This window comes from Loxodonta africana, chromosome 25 (assembly GCF_030014295.1).
Source record: "Loxodonta africana isolate mLoxAfr1 chromosome 25, mLoxAfr1.hap2, whole genome shotgun sequence".
In the NCBI taxonomy this organism is placed as follows: domain Eukaryota; kingdom Metazoa; phylum Chordata; class Mammalia; order Proboscidea; family Elephantidae; genus Loxodonta; species Loxodonta africana.
Window position 1 is genome coordinate 43762891 of NC_087366.1, and position 12229 is coordinate 43775119.

Here is a 12229-nt window from a genome sequence, read left to right on the forward strand (position 1 = left end):
AATTCACCCAGAGCAGCCTCAGTCTACTACTGAAAACTCAAGTCATTGAAAACCCTATGGAGCACAGTTCTACTCTGATGCACACGGGATCTCCATGAGTCAGGAGGGCAACTGATTTTCACTGGTTTCTTTTCTTTCCTTCTTCTTCTCCCACCTTCTTTCCTTGTGTCCTTCCCTCCCTTTTTTTCTTAAATATTTTCATTCTTTTTTTCTATTTTAATCAATACTTCATCTCTTATGGGGATCTTAACACTTTCCAAAGTATTACTATTCATTTGGCATCTTTGACTTCTGACTATACAAAATTCATGCATCGTTTCTTGGCTTTATCCAGTCAAGGGGACATCAATAGATGAAACATTGACTACAGTGCCAGAAGAATGTTAAGGAGATGAGTTAACGGGAGGAGTCTTAAAGGAATGGAGCCTGAGGGTGCAATGGGAATTGGAAATGCATTTCAGTTATTTTCTGGAGTACTTTAATTTCAACCTGAGTCTTTAGAAAAGTTGAAAATGATGGCAAAATGACACCATGGCTCCTCCCACCATTCTTGCTTTCTGTCCTCTTGTTTTCTTAATGAATAATGAGGAAATAGAGATCCATTCTAGTTTTGGTTTGTTGTTTTTAACCCCCTTTTCAAATGCCTTCAAAGATCTAATCTCTCTTGACAAAATGTTGGGCCAACCTGAGCCACTATATCTCCTGATGTTTCCTTTTTAAGTTTGTAAAATAAACTTCCTATACCATTCATGCACCAGGATATTTATGGCAATGTGAAATTACTGGTTTAATTTCTTCTTACCGACATGAAAGTGAAGTAATTCAGGAAACTGGAGATGTCGAGAAAATCTTTTACAAAAGAAAATAAAAATGCATTACTCCTCTGTTACATTCCTTTGCAGCTAAGCTATCAAATAACAGGAAGAATGGGTAAGTGACTACAGTCTTAGTGCATTTTCATTTGTGGGTTAGAATTTGTAAAACTAATTTAGTCTTCAGAGTCTGCTTTGCAAGAGGCTTTGAAGTAGAGAATAACTGAAATTTTCAGAAAAAAAGGATTTCTCTCCTGTCTCAGTGAAATATTTTTACTTCTGGTAGTTCAGTGGTTAAGAGCTCTGCTGCTAACCAAAAGGTTGGCAGTTTGAATACACCAGCTGCTTCTTGGAAATCCTATGGGGTAGTTCTACTCTGTTTTATAGGGCCATTATGAGTTGGAATACACTGACAGCAGTGGGTTTGGTTTTTCTGCTTTTTATTCCTCCAGATTCATTCCTTTGCAATTCAGAGCATGAGCTCACTGGTCATGTTGAGCAATGCTGCTTCCCTTTACTTATACCAGAGCAGTGTGGGCAACAAGGACCAGGGATTAACCTTGTAAAAAGAAATGCTACATCTATAATTTTGGCCTCATTGGTTCTCGTCTCCTACCTTTCAGTGGAGCTCTAGAAACATCTCAGATTGGCAAAAGGAGACAGTGATTCTCCTCTAGTCTGAGGGCAGCCATTGGGGTAGGCTGAAACCTAGAGTGTAATTGCTGGCCATCCAGAGAGTCTGCCTGCCTTAGTGGATAGAGCACAGACTTGGGTTTGAATTCCAGCTCTATTGCCTTTTCCTGTGACTACTGGGCACGTTACTCCTCAAGGTTTTTTACAACTGAAACTTAAAAGTTCCTTAATGTCTCTGTAAAGTGGGACAATAAAAAGAATATAGGGTGTTAGGGTCCCTAGGTAGCAGTTTGTGCTTTACTGCCAACTTAAATTACAGGTTGTTAGTTTGAACCCACCTTGTAGTACTGCAGAATAAAAGGTCTGGCAATCTGCTTCCATTAATATTACAGCCAAGAAAACCCTATGGAGCAGTTCTAGTCTATAACACATGGGGTTGCCATGAGTTCAAGTCAACTCGATGACACTTAGCAACAAGAACAACATAAGGTTGTGATGGTTGAACAAATTTATACACACACACACACACACACTGCTTAGGACAGTGTCTGGCACACAGGATAACAAGTATTTGATATAGCATCATAATTATTACAGCCAACCAAACATCAGAAGGAGTTATGCTGAGGAGTATCAGCTGAAGGAACGCTTCTGTCAAACCTACAATAACCACGCCATGCAGTAAGCTGATGCTCCTCACAGATGAAAATGAAGAATGTACTGCCCCTATTCTGCTGCCGCATGACCCAAAGAGATTTCCCTTCCCTCCCTGGTGGTGCAGTGATTAAGCGTTCAGCTGCCAACCAAAAGGTTGGTTGTTCAAACCCACCAGCTGCTCCTTGGAAACCCTATGGGGCAGTTCTACATTGTCCTATAGGGTCACTATGAGTTGATGGAAATGGGTTTGGTTTGGTTTGGTCCTTCCATATTTAAGCAGGAAACTTGCCCATCTACATATTTTCCATTTTTTAGCTTATTGGCATTGCATATTAATAAAATGAGAAACTTGAGGAGGCTCCAGGAGATTATCGAGGGGAAGATGTTGGAGGTGTAATCTTTATTTGCATTTGGGTGGACCGTTGGCATATAAATAGCTGATACAAATGGTAAGACATCATTGATCTCAGCCTCCAGGCTCCACCTTATAACCTGTTCTCATCCTGTTCATCATGATGTTGAGACCCACCCTCTCCCTCTCCCACTGTTCCTACCTTGGTCCATGGCTTCTTTCAAAGATTGAGAATGCCCACACTTTCCAATGAATTGAAAAGACTGATATCTACCGTCTTTCTACCTCTCACCCTCTCACTCCTCCCATAAGAGAAAGCGTGACCTGCCCAGCGAGAGTGAGAGAATGAACTCGGCCTGCACAGCGCCAGCCCTTCCTCTCATTCAGAGCAGCTTGCTCTCTTCCCTCCTTGGGACATGTACAGGAGCAGCTTGTGGATTTGCAGCTACTATGTCTTTTTTTTTTTTTTTTATGTCTTTAACTGGAAACCCTGGTGGCATACTGGTTAAGAGCTATGACTGCTAACCAAAAGGTAGGCAGTTTGAATCTACCAGGCACTCCTTGGAAACCCTATGGGGCAGTTCTACTCTGTCCTATAGGGTCGCTCTGAATTGGAATTGACTTGGCAATGAGTGATGGTATGCCTTTAACTTGAGCAAGTTTAGTTTTGGGGAAATTAGTGGCAGGCCCAATTTTGACTACACATCTAAACTGCATTTTCCATTCTGGCTTCGTCAGAATCACCATCTGTCCAAATCCAGGAGGTAATATTTGAAATGGGTTGGAGCTCAGGAGGGCAAGACAGAGGTGCTATTTATTGACTTCCTTAAACTCCAAGAATGAACTCCCGCATCTGATTTTCTCAACCTCAACCTCCTACAGCCACTTCGAGGGATTTAAATCACTTCAGTTAGCTTCCACCCTGCCTCCCTTAAGTGAAACATTCGACCAGAATTTTCAAGATGCAACGTTTCTCTTTGTGCTGTGTCATAACCTACTCTTGACTTACCTGTGTTGCTTAAAGATCTATTGCACTCTTCATCTTAGCATTCCCCATATAATGAATCGAGTAATTGCTCTAGGTGTCCAAACACTATTTAATGCATTGATATGCAAACCTCAAAGAAAAAGCATGGGCTGGAGTATGAAAATACAACTGAGATAAATCAAACTCTTGTCTAGTCCTTTGGAGCCCTGGTGGCACAGTGGTTAACAGCTTGACTGCTAACCAAATGGTCGGTAGTTCAAATCCACCAGCCACTCCTTGGAAACCCTGTGGGGCAGTTCTACTCTGTCCTATAGGGTCACTATAAGTTGGAATTGGTTTGGTTTTGGTTTTGTCTAGTCCTTTAGTTAGTTCCTAGAGCTGAACTCCTACAAAATACCCAAAGCACCACTCGCTGAGGTGTGAGACCATGTTTGTGTCCCTATGGTGCTCTGATTCCTTTCAACAGATATCCAACCAACATGTCCCTCCAGCTTGTGAGGTGGGAGTACTATATAAACTGGCAGTGTCTAAAAATAGGGTTTAATGCAAAATCTGGGAACTTTATCATGTGATAACTTCTGATTGATGGCATCAATTTATTGGCAAAGTGGCTGGTTGTAATCAGTTTTTCAGTTTATGGCAGTCACCTGCTTAAGGATCTTGGGTGCGGAGACCCTCCCTAAGTAATTGGGAGGCAATCCAACAGCTGCTCTGTAACTGATTGGTGAAAGGCTATAGAATAGGGAACATTTCATCAGGCTTGAATTAGGAAGTGGGAGTGAGAAAAACTATTGCAAATAATTTAATATTGTTTCTCCATGAATATAACCAACACTGTCTTTAAAAACAACCACAATAAAAACAGATTTTAGGGATACCTCATTTGGAATCAGGTCAGGAATCTTACAGAGTGGAAATATTTCTGACAATCTTATAGGTGCAAATGTCTTGAGGATGGTTCATTAGGCAGTCCAGTATGGTTGGAAAATACTAGATTCTTTAATGTTGAGAACCATCATAGAAAGGGTAGCCAAGCCCAGCATGAGTGGGAAAGGACTAGGATCCAATCTGCCATGGACCTAGGGCTGTGAGTATATTTGAATATGCTTCAGAACCACAGAGACATGAAATACCAAAGGCAGAGAGAGCTGGTCAATATGTATGATCTGATGGAAGGAAATTGAGTAATTCCACTAAATGTCAAGGCGGGGTGGGGAGAAGGCCAGATTCTTTGTTTTCCGATTACAAAATTCTCGTTTGGACCTAAAATGAAAGTTGAAGTATCCCAGTCTTTCTATGTGTCTTTTGCCAAGGCATGGCTCACATGAACAAGCCAAATGAACTAGATAGATATCTGACGGCAGCTGTAGCACAGAAAACATTGTGACACCCAAACATCTAGAAAGATGTGCTTATTCCATGCAATATTATAAAGTGATAATTCCTCCAATCTTACAAGCACTGCAATTTTAAAAGGTCATTAAAAAGGTGACAACTGCTTAGCCAGTTCACATACTGGTATCCAGGATTGTTAAATAATTCAATTCAATACTTAACTACTGAGTAAGGCACTGTATTACGCAGGCAGGGTAAGCCTTTGAGCAAGTCATGATCCCTGATTTATGAGTCTCTGTGTGGGAGTGGGTTGGGATGTGAAGGAGGGGTACAGTTGGGAGTGAAGACCAAAACAAGTATAAACTGAGCTATGAAACAAGGTAGAATCAGATAAGTGCCTTAAGGAAAATATCAACACTATTCTGCGGGAATTCAAGTAAGGGAGATACTGCACCAGATTAAAAGAGATCCACGCCCTCTGGGCCATGGGTGGATTTCAGCCAGTATGTTGCATGTCTGCATGTTTCTAAGGAGAGAGTACAATAGGCTTTCACCCAATTCTCTATGATTCATATAGTTAATAGGTAGATTGGTAGATGACTGCTGATTTAGGTGGATTGGAGTGGCTTCATGGAGGTGTTAAAATTTGAAAAAAATCTTGAAGAATCCTGAAACTGTATAGTTTTAACAAGCAGAGTTGGGAGTAGGGCATGCCCTGCAGAGGAAAGCATGAAAAAAAGGCAGTGGGGTGAGAATTGCCAGTGCATTTTCACCAAAATTTAAGCAATTGGAGCATAAAATGTGAGAGAATGAATGGTGGAAGAGGCGGCTCTGGTGAAGTGATAAGATCTAGATCAGGAAAGGCTAGTATATTAAAGAGTGGTCCCTTATCTTTTATGTTAAAAAAAATCCCCAAAACCAAGCTTGTTGCCATCTAGTCGACTCTGACTCATCGCAACCTTGTAGGACAGAGTAGAACTGGCCCATAGGGTTCCCAAGGAGCGGCTGGTGGATTTGAATTGCCCACCTTTCGGTTATCAGCTGAGCTCTTAACCAGTGGGCCACCAGGGCTCCTCCTTCCTGTTAGGGGTTGGAAATACAATTGCCTTGAAAACCAGAGCAAACAAATAATGTAAATGCATGTAAGACCTTATGAATAGAGGGAATTCAGGCTCAATTAAGGATCATGTGCTCTATATAATGCCATTCACATTCTATTTTATTACCTAATATCACTGACCAAACCATTTTCAGTTTGAGCTGGCCTCAGGCCACCAGTTTGGAAGCTCTGCTTTGGTGTCAATGAAGTGAACTGACATTACCCAGTTCCTCTGAGGATGAATTAGAGTGCAGGAGGCTAGAAGCAGGACCAGGGAGAGATGATGAGAACCTGATTCAGAGAAACAGGAGTTAATTGTGACAGGACCAGGAGAGTGATTGTGCATGCACGAGCGATGGAAAGAGTTAAAACTGACACTTTGGTTTCTAAAGCAGGTGACTTGAGTGTAAAATGAAAATAATAAGTCCGATAGTGGTTAAGAGCTCAGCTGCTAACCAAAAGGTCGGCAGTTCAAATCCACCAGCTGCTCCTTGGAAACCCTATGGGGCAGTTATACTCTGTCCTATAGGGTTGCTATGAGTCAGAACCAACTCGACGGAACCTAACAACAGCAACAACAATGTAGACACGGTGAGCTTGAAGTACATTTGAGAAGTCTAAGTGGTGACAATGATAGTAAAAATAGTTAAAATTTACTGAGCCCTTTCTGTTTTATAATTTTCGCATGTATGCACTTCCTAAGTCCTTAGAACAGCCATGTTAGGTAGATACTATTATTATCCCCACCAAATACATGGGAGAACTGAAGTACAGTGCAGTTAAAGCCGAACGCTTAGTAAGAAATGGGACTAGGATTTGAACACAAACAGTGCAACTCCAGAATCTACACTCTTAACCACTATGCTGTATATCCACCAACCTGTGGTTTGATGACTCTGAATCTGGACCTCAAGGCAGAGATCAGAGCTGGTGGCATAAATATGAGAATCAGAAATGATGGCTGTTGCTATAAGAGTAGATGACTACCTCAGAGAGAATGGATAGGCTAAGAAGATGGATGGATTATAATATCAATTTGTCCATTTATATTACCCCCATTGAGAACAATGACCTTGTTGTCTTATTAACTGCTGTATTTCCAGTGCCCAGCATGTAGTAGATGCTCAGTTAATATTTGTTGAATGAATGAATAAAATCCCAAAGTACACTATTATTTAAGGGAAGAGTTCAGTATTTAAGAAGGCCCACAGAAGACAAGAAATTCTTTTTTTAAATTTTAAAAAGGAGGTGGATTTCAAGAAGGAAGAAATCAACATGGCCCATGCAGTAGAGAAATTCCCTAAGTAAGTAAAGAGTCCATTTTTTTTTTCTTCTGTTGGAAATTAGGAAATCCCTCCACCCATATCCTTCACAATTTTTTGAATTGTGTATAGGAATGTTTTCTGTGTCTTTGAGAGGCTCTTACTGGTTGTAGGAGTTGAGCAGGGAATAGATATATGAAGTGGGGTGTTCCAGATGAATTGATCAATCAAGCTAGGCCTCATCAATCATTATCAATGCTACTTACCAAGAGTGTGGGTGAACTGGCTTTGCACCTTTGTTGAAAATCAGTTGACAATATAGATGTAGGTCTATTTTTGGACTCTGTTCTGTTTCATTGACCTATATGTCTATCCTTTCTCCAATACGACACTGTCTGAACTCCTTAGCTTTATAATCAGCTGCTGTCAAGTCAGCCCCAACTCACGATGACCCCATGTGTGTCAGAGCAGAACTGTCCTCCGCAGGACTTTCAATGGCTGATTTTTCAGAAGTAGATCACCATGCTTTTCTTCCGAGGCACCTCTGGGTGGACTTGAACCTCCAACCTTCCAGCAAGCAGCAAGTACATTAACAATTTGCACCACCCAGAGGCTCCCTTAGCTTTAAAGCAGGTCAGAAAATCAGGTAGTGTGAGTCCTCCAACTTTATTCTTCTTTTTCAATATTGTTTTGTCTATTCTAGCTCTTTTGTTTTCTAAATAAATTTTAAAGTCAGCTTGTAAAATTCTACAAAATTTCCTTAGGTATTTTAATTGGAATTGTTAATTAACTCTATAGATCCTTTTGGGAAGAACTGATATTATAATAATACTACATCTTCCAACCCACTAATATAGTATATCCTTCAATTTTTATAGGTCTTTTTTTTTATGAGTGCTTTACAGTTTTTATCATACATCTTTCACATATTTTTTTAAGATTTATTCCAAAATATCTCATGGTTTTGAAGTTATTGTAAATGGCACTGTCTTTTAATTTGAATCTCTAATTTTTCATTGCTAGTTTATAGAAACATGATTGATGTTTGTATATCAACCTTGATCATTCTAAACTCACTTATTAGTTTTGGTAAGTTTTTTGCAGATTCTTTGAGATTACATAGACAATCATGTCATCTGTAAGTAAACACAGTTTTATTTTATTCTTTCCAATTTATATGCCTTTTATTTCTTTTTCTTGCCTTATTGCACCAGCTACAGTGCTCAATAGGATTGTTGAGGTCAGTTATCCTTGCCTTGTTGCTGACCTTAACGGAAAAGCATTTAGTCTTTCAATATTAAGTACGATGTTGCTGCCTAGTCCATTCTGACTCATAGTGACCTCATGTGTGTATGAATTAGACAATACCCAGTTCACAATGGGTAGCTCAGGCTGCTAAGATTTGTATATAAATTATAATACATTCATATAAATGAATATATTATTGAGTCTTTCATGATATTGTAGATAACTATTTATTGATACTTGGAAATGTTCATTTTATGGTTAAAGTACAAAAAGAAGATTACAAAATATTATAAATAGTATGATTATTTACATATATAATTTTGCACATTTTAGGTACATTCTACTTATTTATGTGCCTGGGGGGCAATGATCGACGGAAATAGGGAAAAAAAAAAACCAAGAAAAGTAGTTTTAAAGTAGTTGGATTTTGAATGGATTTTCCCTTTTTTGTAGTTTCCTATATTGTAACAAAAAGTCGCTAGGTGGTACAAATGGTTTACGCTTGACTACTAACCTAAAGGTTGGTGGTTCGAGCTAACCAGTGGTGCTATGAAAGAAAGACCTGGCAATCTGCTTCTACAAAGATCACAGCCATTGAAAACACTGTGGAGCAGTTCTACTCAGTCACACATGGGGTCATTATGAGTCAAAACTGGTTCAACAGCAACAGGTTATAGTATAAAAATGAACACAATTTGGAGAAAAAGACATTATGAATAATTAAGATCCTTCCTTAAGGTCTGCCCAGAGGGCCTGAGTTGGGTTTGTGAAAGGAGAAGGTCATGAATACTGCAGATAGAGTTTATGTGTGCACAAGCAGAGCCACGGGTTCTCAGGTTAATTCACCCTTGGGTTGCCCTTCCCTCTATCCATCTTCTTTCCTTCCTTTGTTTTCGTTGCGCTCATTTTTGTGGTTAAGATGTTCTTCAGGTGTAATACACAACAAGGCAAGGAAGAGATTATAAATTCCTAGCAGGGGCTATTTGAGAAATATTTGAAGCTGTGGGTGATTTCTCAGTTAAGAGCTGCCAAAGCAAGGGGAAGGAGGAATTCCCATTCTGGTTGATGCCATGGACCCATGCAAGTCAGACTGCTCCAGGCAACACCTACAACAGCTTGATTTTTGCAGTGGTGCAAACACTGCCAACTCCTGGGTGCTTCAAAGCCTATGTGAAGCCTACAAAGTAGGCAAAAACAAAATAGTGTAATTTTCTTTATTCAAGGCAGAATACATTGAGTCAAGAAGATGAAGACAATCTTTACTCAACTAACAAATTGGGACTGGAAGTTAAATTCTCCTCTGAATCTTACACAAAATTATATTTCCAGTTAAAATTTCCAAAGATTCACATTACCCAATAAAAAAACAAGGAACACTAGAAGCAGGAACCTTTGTTTTTTATTCAGTGGGAAGGAGCACTTCTTTCTCCTTTGAATAAAGTCGATGCTTCTTGCTGAGTGTTGTCACTGCTAAAGTGCTTTTCCATTGTTACACTCCATCAATCGTTTTCCCTTGGAAGGGTACTAATTTATCAGTTGAAAAGCTGCTTTGCAATGACTGCAACCATTTACCTAGGAAGCAGGTCAATACGATTATTGTCACTCTGTAACTGAGGGAGCTGAAATGCAAAGAAAATTGCCTAGCCCCAAGTGGCCAAGAAGCCAGCATCTGTGTTTATTTCCCTGGGCTTAGGTATCTCCTTTCCTGAGTCCATTAGACAACTTTTACGTGTTAAAAAAATGCCCAGGGATGAGACTCTAGTGATTAGTTATACAGAATATTACTGCCCATTCCTCAATTCTTTTGACTGTTTCTAACAAACATTTAGTTCTAGTTTCTCTTTGGGGATGATTTCGGTACCAAAAAGCTACAAGGAACTTTTCTCTGGCTCATTTAAAATAATAAGCCTTGAATAACAATCATGAAGTATATGTATTATTTTTAGGTCAGAAGTATTTTGAGGGGGGAGCAAATGATAATATGGCAGCAAAATACCCTTTAACCTGGCAAGATGAGAAAGATCATCAGTGTTCTCCATTATTTTCTGAGCACAAAAGAACAAAGTCTAATAAATACAAAAAAAAAAAAAAAAAAATGTTAGCAATAATCAATACCATCCTTCCCCAAAATAGCAGGCAGAGACTCTGTAGCTTTCCAACCCAGTCCAGCCAATCCTTTGTCCACTGGTATTCACCAGCTGTGTTTTGGTTCTGGATATCATTAACATTTTAGCTGTACACAAAGAATGAAGGAACCCTCAGAAATACAATAGAAAAAGAGAGAGGAAAGTACTTTCTCAAATCTTAATTGTTGTCATTGACAAGGCAGACATCTGTGTGGATTTTTTAAAACTTAATCAGAATTCAAAGAGCAAAAAAAAAAAAAAAAAGATGAAGTAGGGGTATGATGTTCAATCAACATGTCAGAAAAGTAAAGAAATTCTTTCTCATAAATTTGAACTTGGACAGTTACATCATTTACTTTTAGTATGTACATAATATGAAACCTGCTATTGATTCACTGTTTCTCGTAGCATTTTTCCTGTCTTTTTGTGTTTCATGAACTTGAGTTTGCATTCTTCACCACTCAGCAAGAAGAGGAGAGAAAGGCAAAGGTGAAAAAAGGTGTGAGGAGTGGGAAAGGCAGGATGTAGCACAGAAGATGGCCAAAGAACAAGGACAGAGAAGGGCAACAGCAAAGGCCAATTCCCTTCCCCTGGGAAAGGAAATGATAATATCTTTCACTTTATTTCTTCTGGAAGCTTCCAAAGAAAATTATAATACTAGAAACAAAACAAAACACAGCAGACAAAAACCAAAACTGAATAACATAGTTCAGTGAATAAGCGTCGAGTTGTCTGTGGATAATTGAAGGATATTCAATTCCTTGATACTGGAAATGTTTGAGGCTTTTTAGGGAGTCAATTCAGAAGACCATATATATATATATATATATATATATATATATATATATATATATATACAGGGAATAAGTGATAGTCTGTAAACACCATTATTTTTCTTAAAAAAAGAGGCATTTGGATAAAGGAGATAAAACCCTAATACTCAGACTTTGGTCATGCATCTTCCAGTGGAAAGTAAGAAATTTAGGCAATTATGCGATTATGATAAGTATAGAAAAACCATCTGTTCTTAGAAACCTCAACCCCGCTCAATGTCAAAAACCCAAGTGAATGTGGGGAAGTGACTGTTAAGACTAATTTTGTACACGAAAACATGCCTATACTTATGGAAACAGTTATATACCCTATTAAATTTTTCCAACGAGTTGCCAAATGTTAGAAATTTAAAAATGCCTGTAGCATCATTCTTGGGGCATGCCCACTCTCCAGATTTACTGACATCTTGCAAACAGTGAGCTGTGTCAATAATCAGCACAAAGACATTTCATTTGCAAATGGAATTCCGGTTAAGAGAAAAAACGCTAGAAACAAACAAAGGGAGTTTTAGAAGTGGCTTTCTGGAGAAATCAAATTCATTTGTTCATTTCTATTTGTAGAAGCAAATCAAACATTCAACGAGTTTATCAATTTAGTTGGCAGATACAATGAGTTTATCACGGATGTGGATAAAAAGTTCCTCCCACCTTGACATTACTTCCGGAGTCTTTTCCCTTTCAAAACGCTTATTACATTACTTTGGGGAAGCCCTTCCTGAGTTATCTCATTCGAGTCTCTAATTTCTTCTGCAACTTAATATACAGCTGCTTAGCACATCTAGACTTGGTTTGTAAATGATTAATTTATGACTATTTCTATGTGGACTTGTAAATCTTTGAAAGTATTTTCTTTTATGGATTGCCTACTGCTGTACTAAAATGCA

At 38.9% G+C, this 12229-nt stretch overlaps 1 protein-coding gene across 1 annotated transcript in view; it reads right to left on the reverse strand.

The window, feature by feature from the left end:
- Positions 1 to 12229, reverse strand: part of PLD5 (phospholipase D family member 5) — a 419603-nt gene that overhangs the window by 45406 nt on the left and 361968 nt on the right. The gene's annotated exons all lie outside the window — the stretch shown is intronic.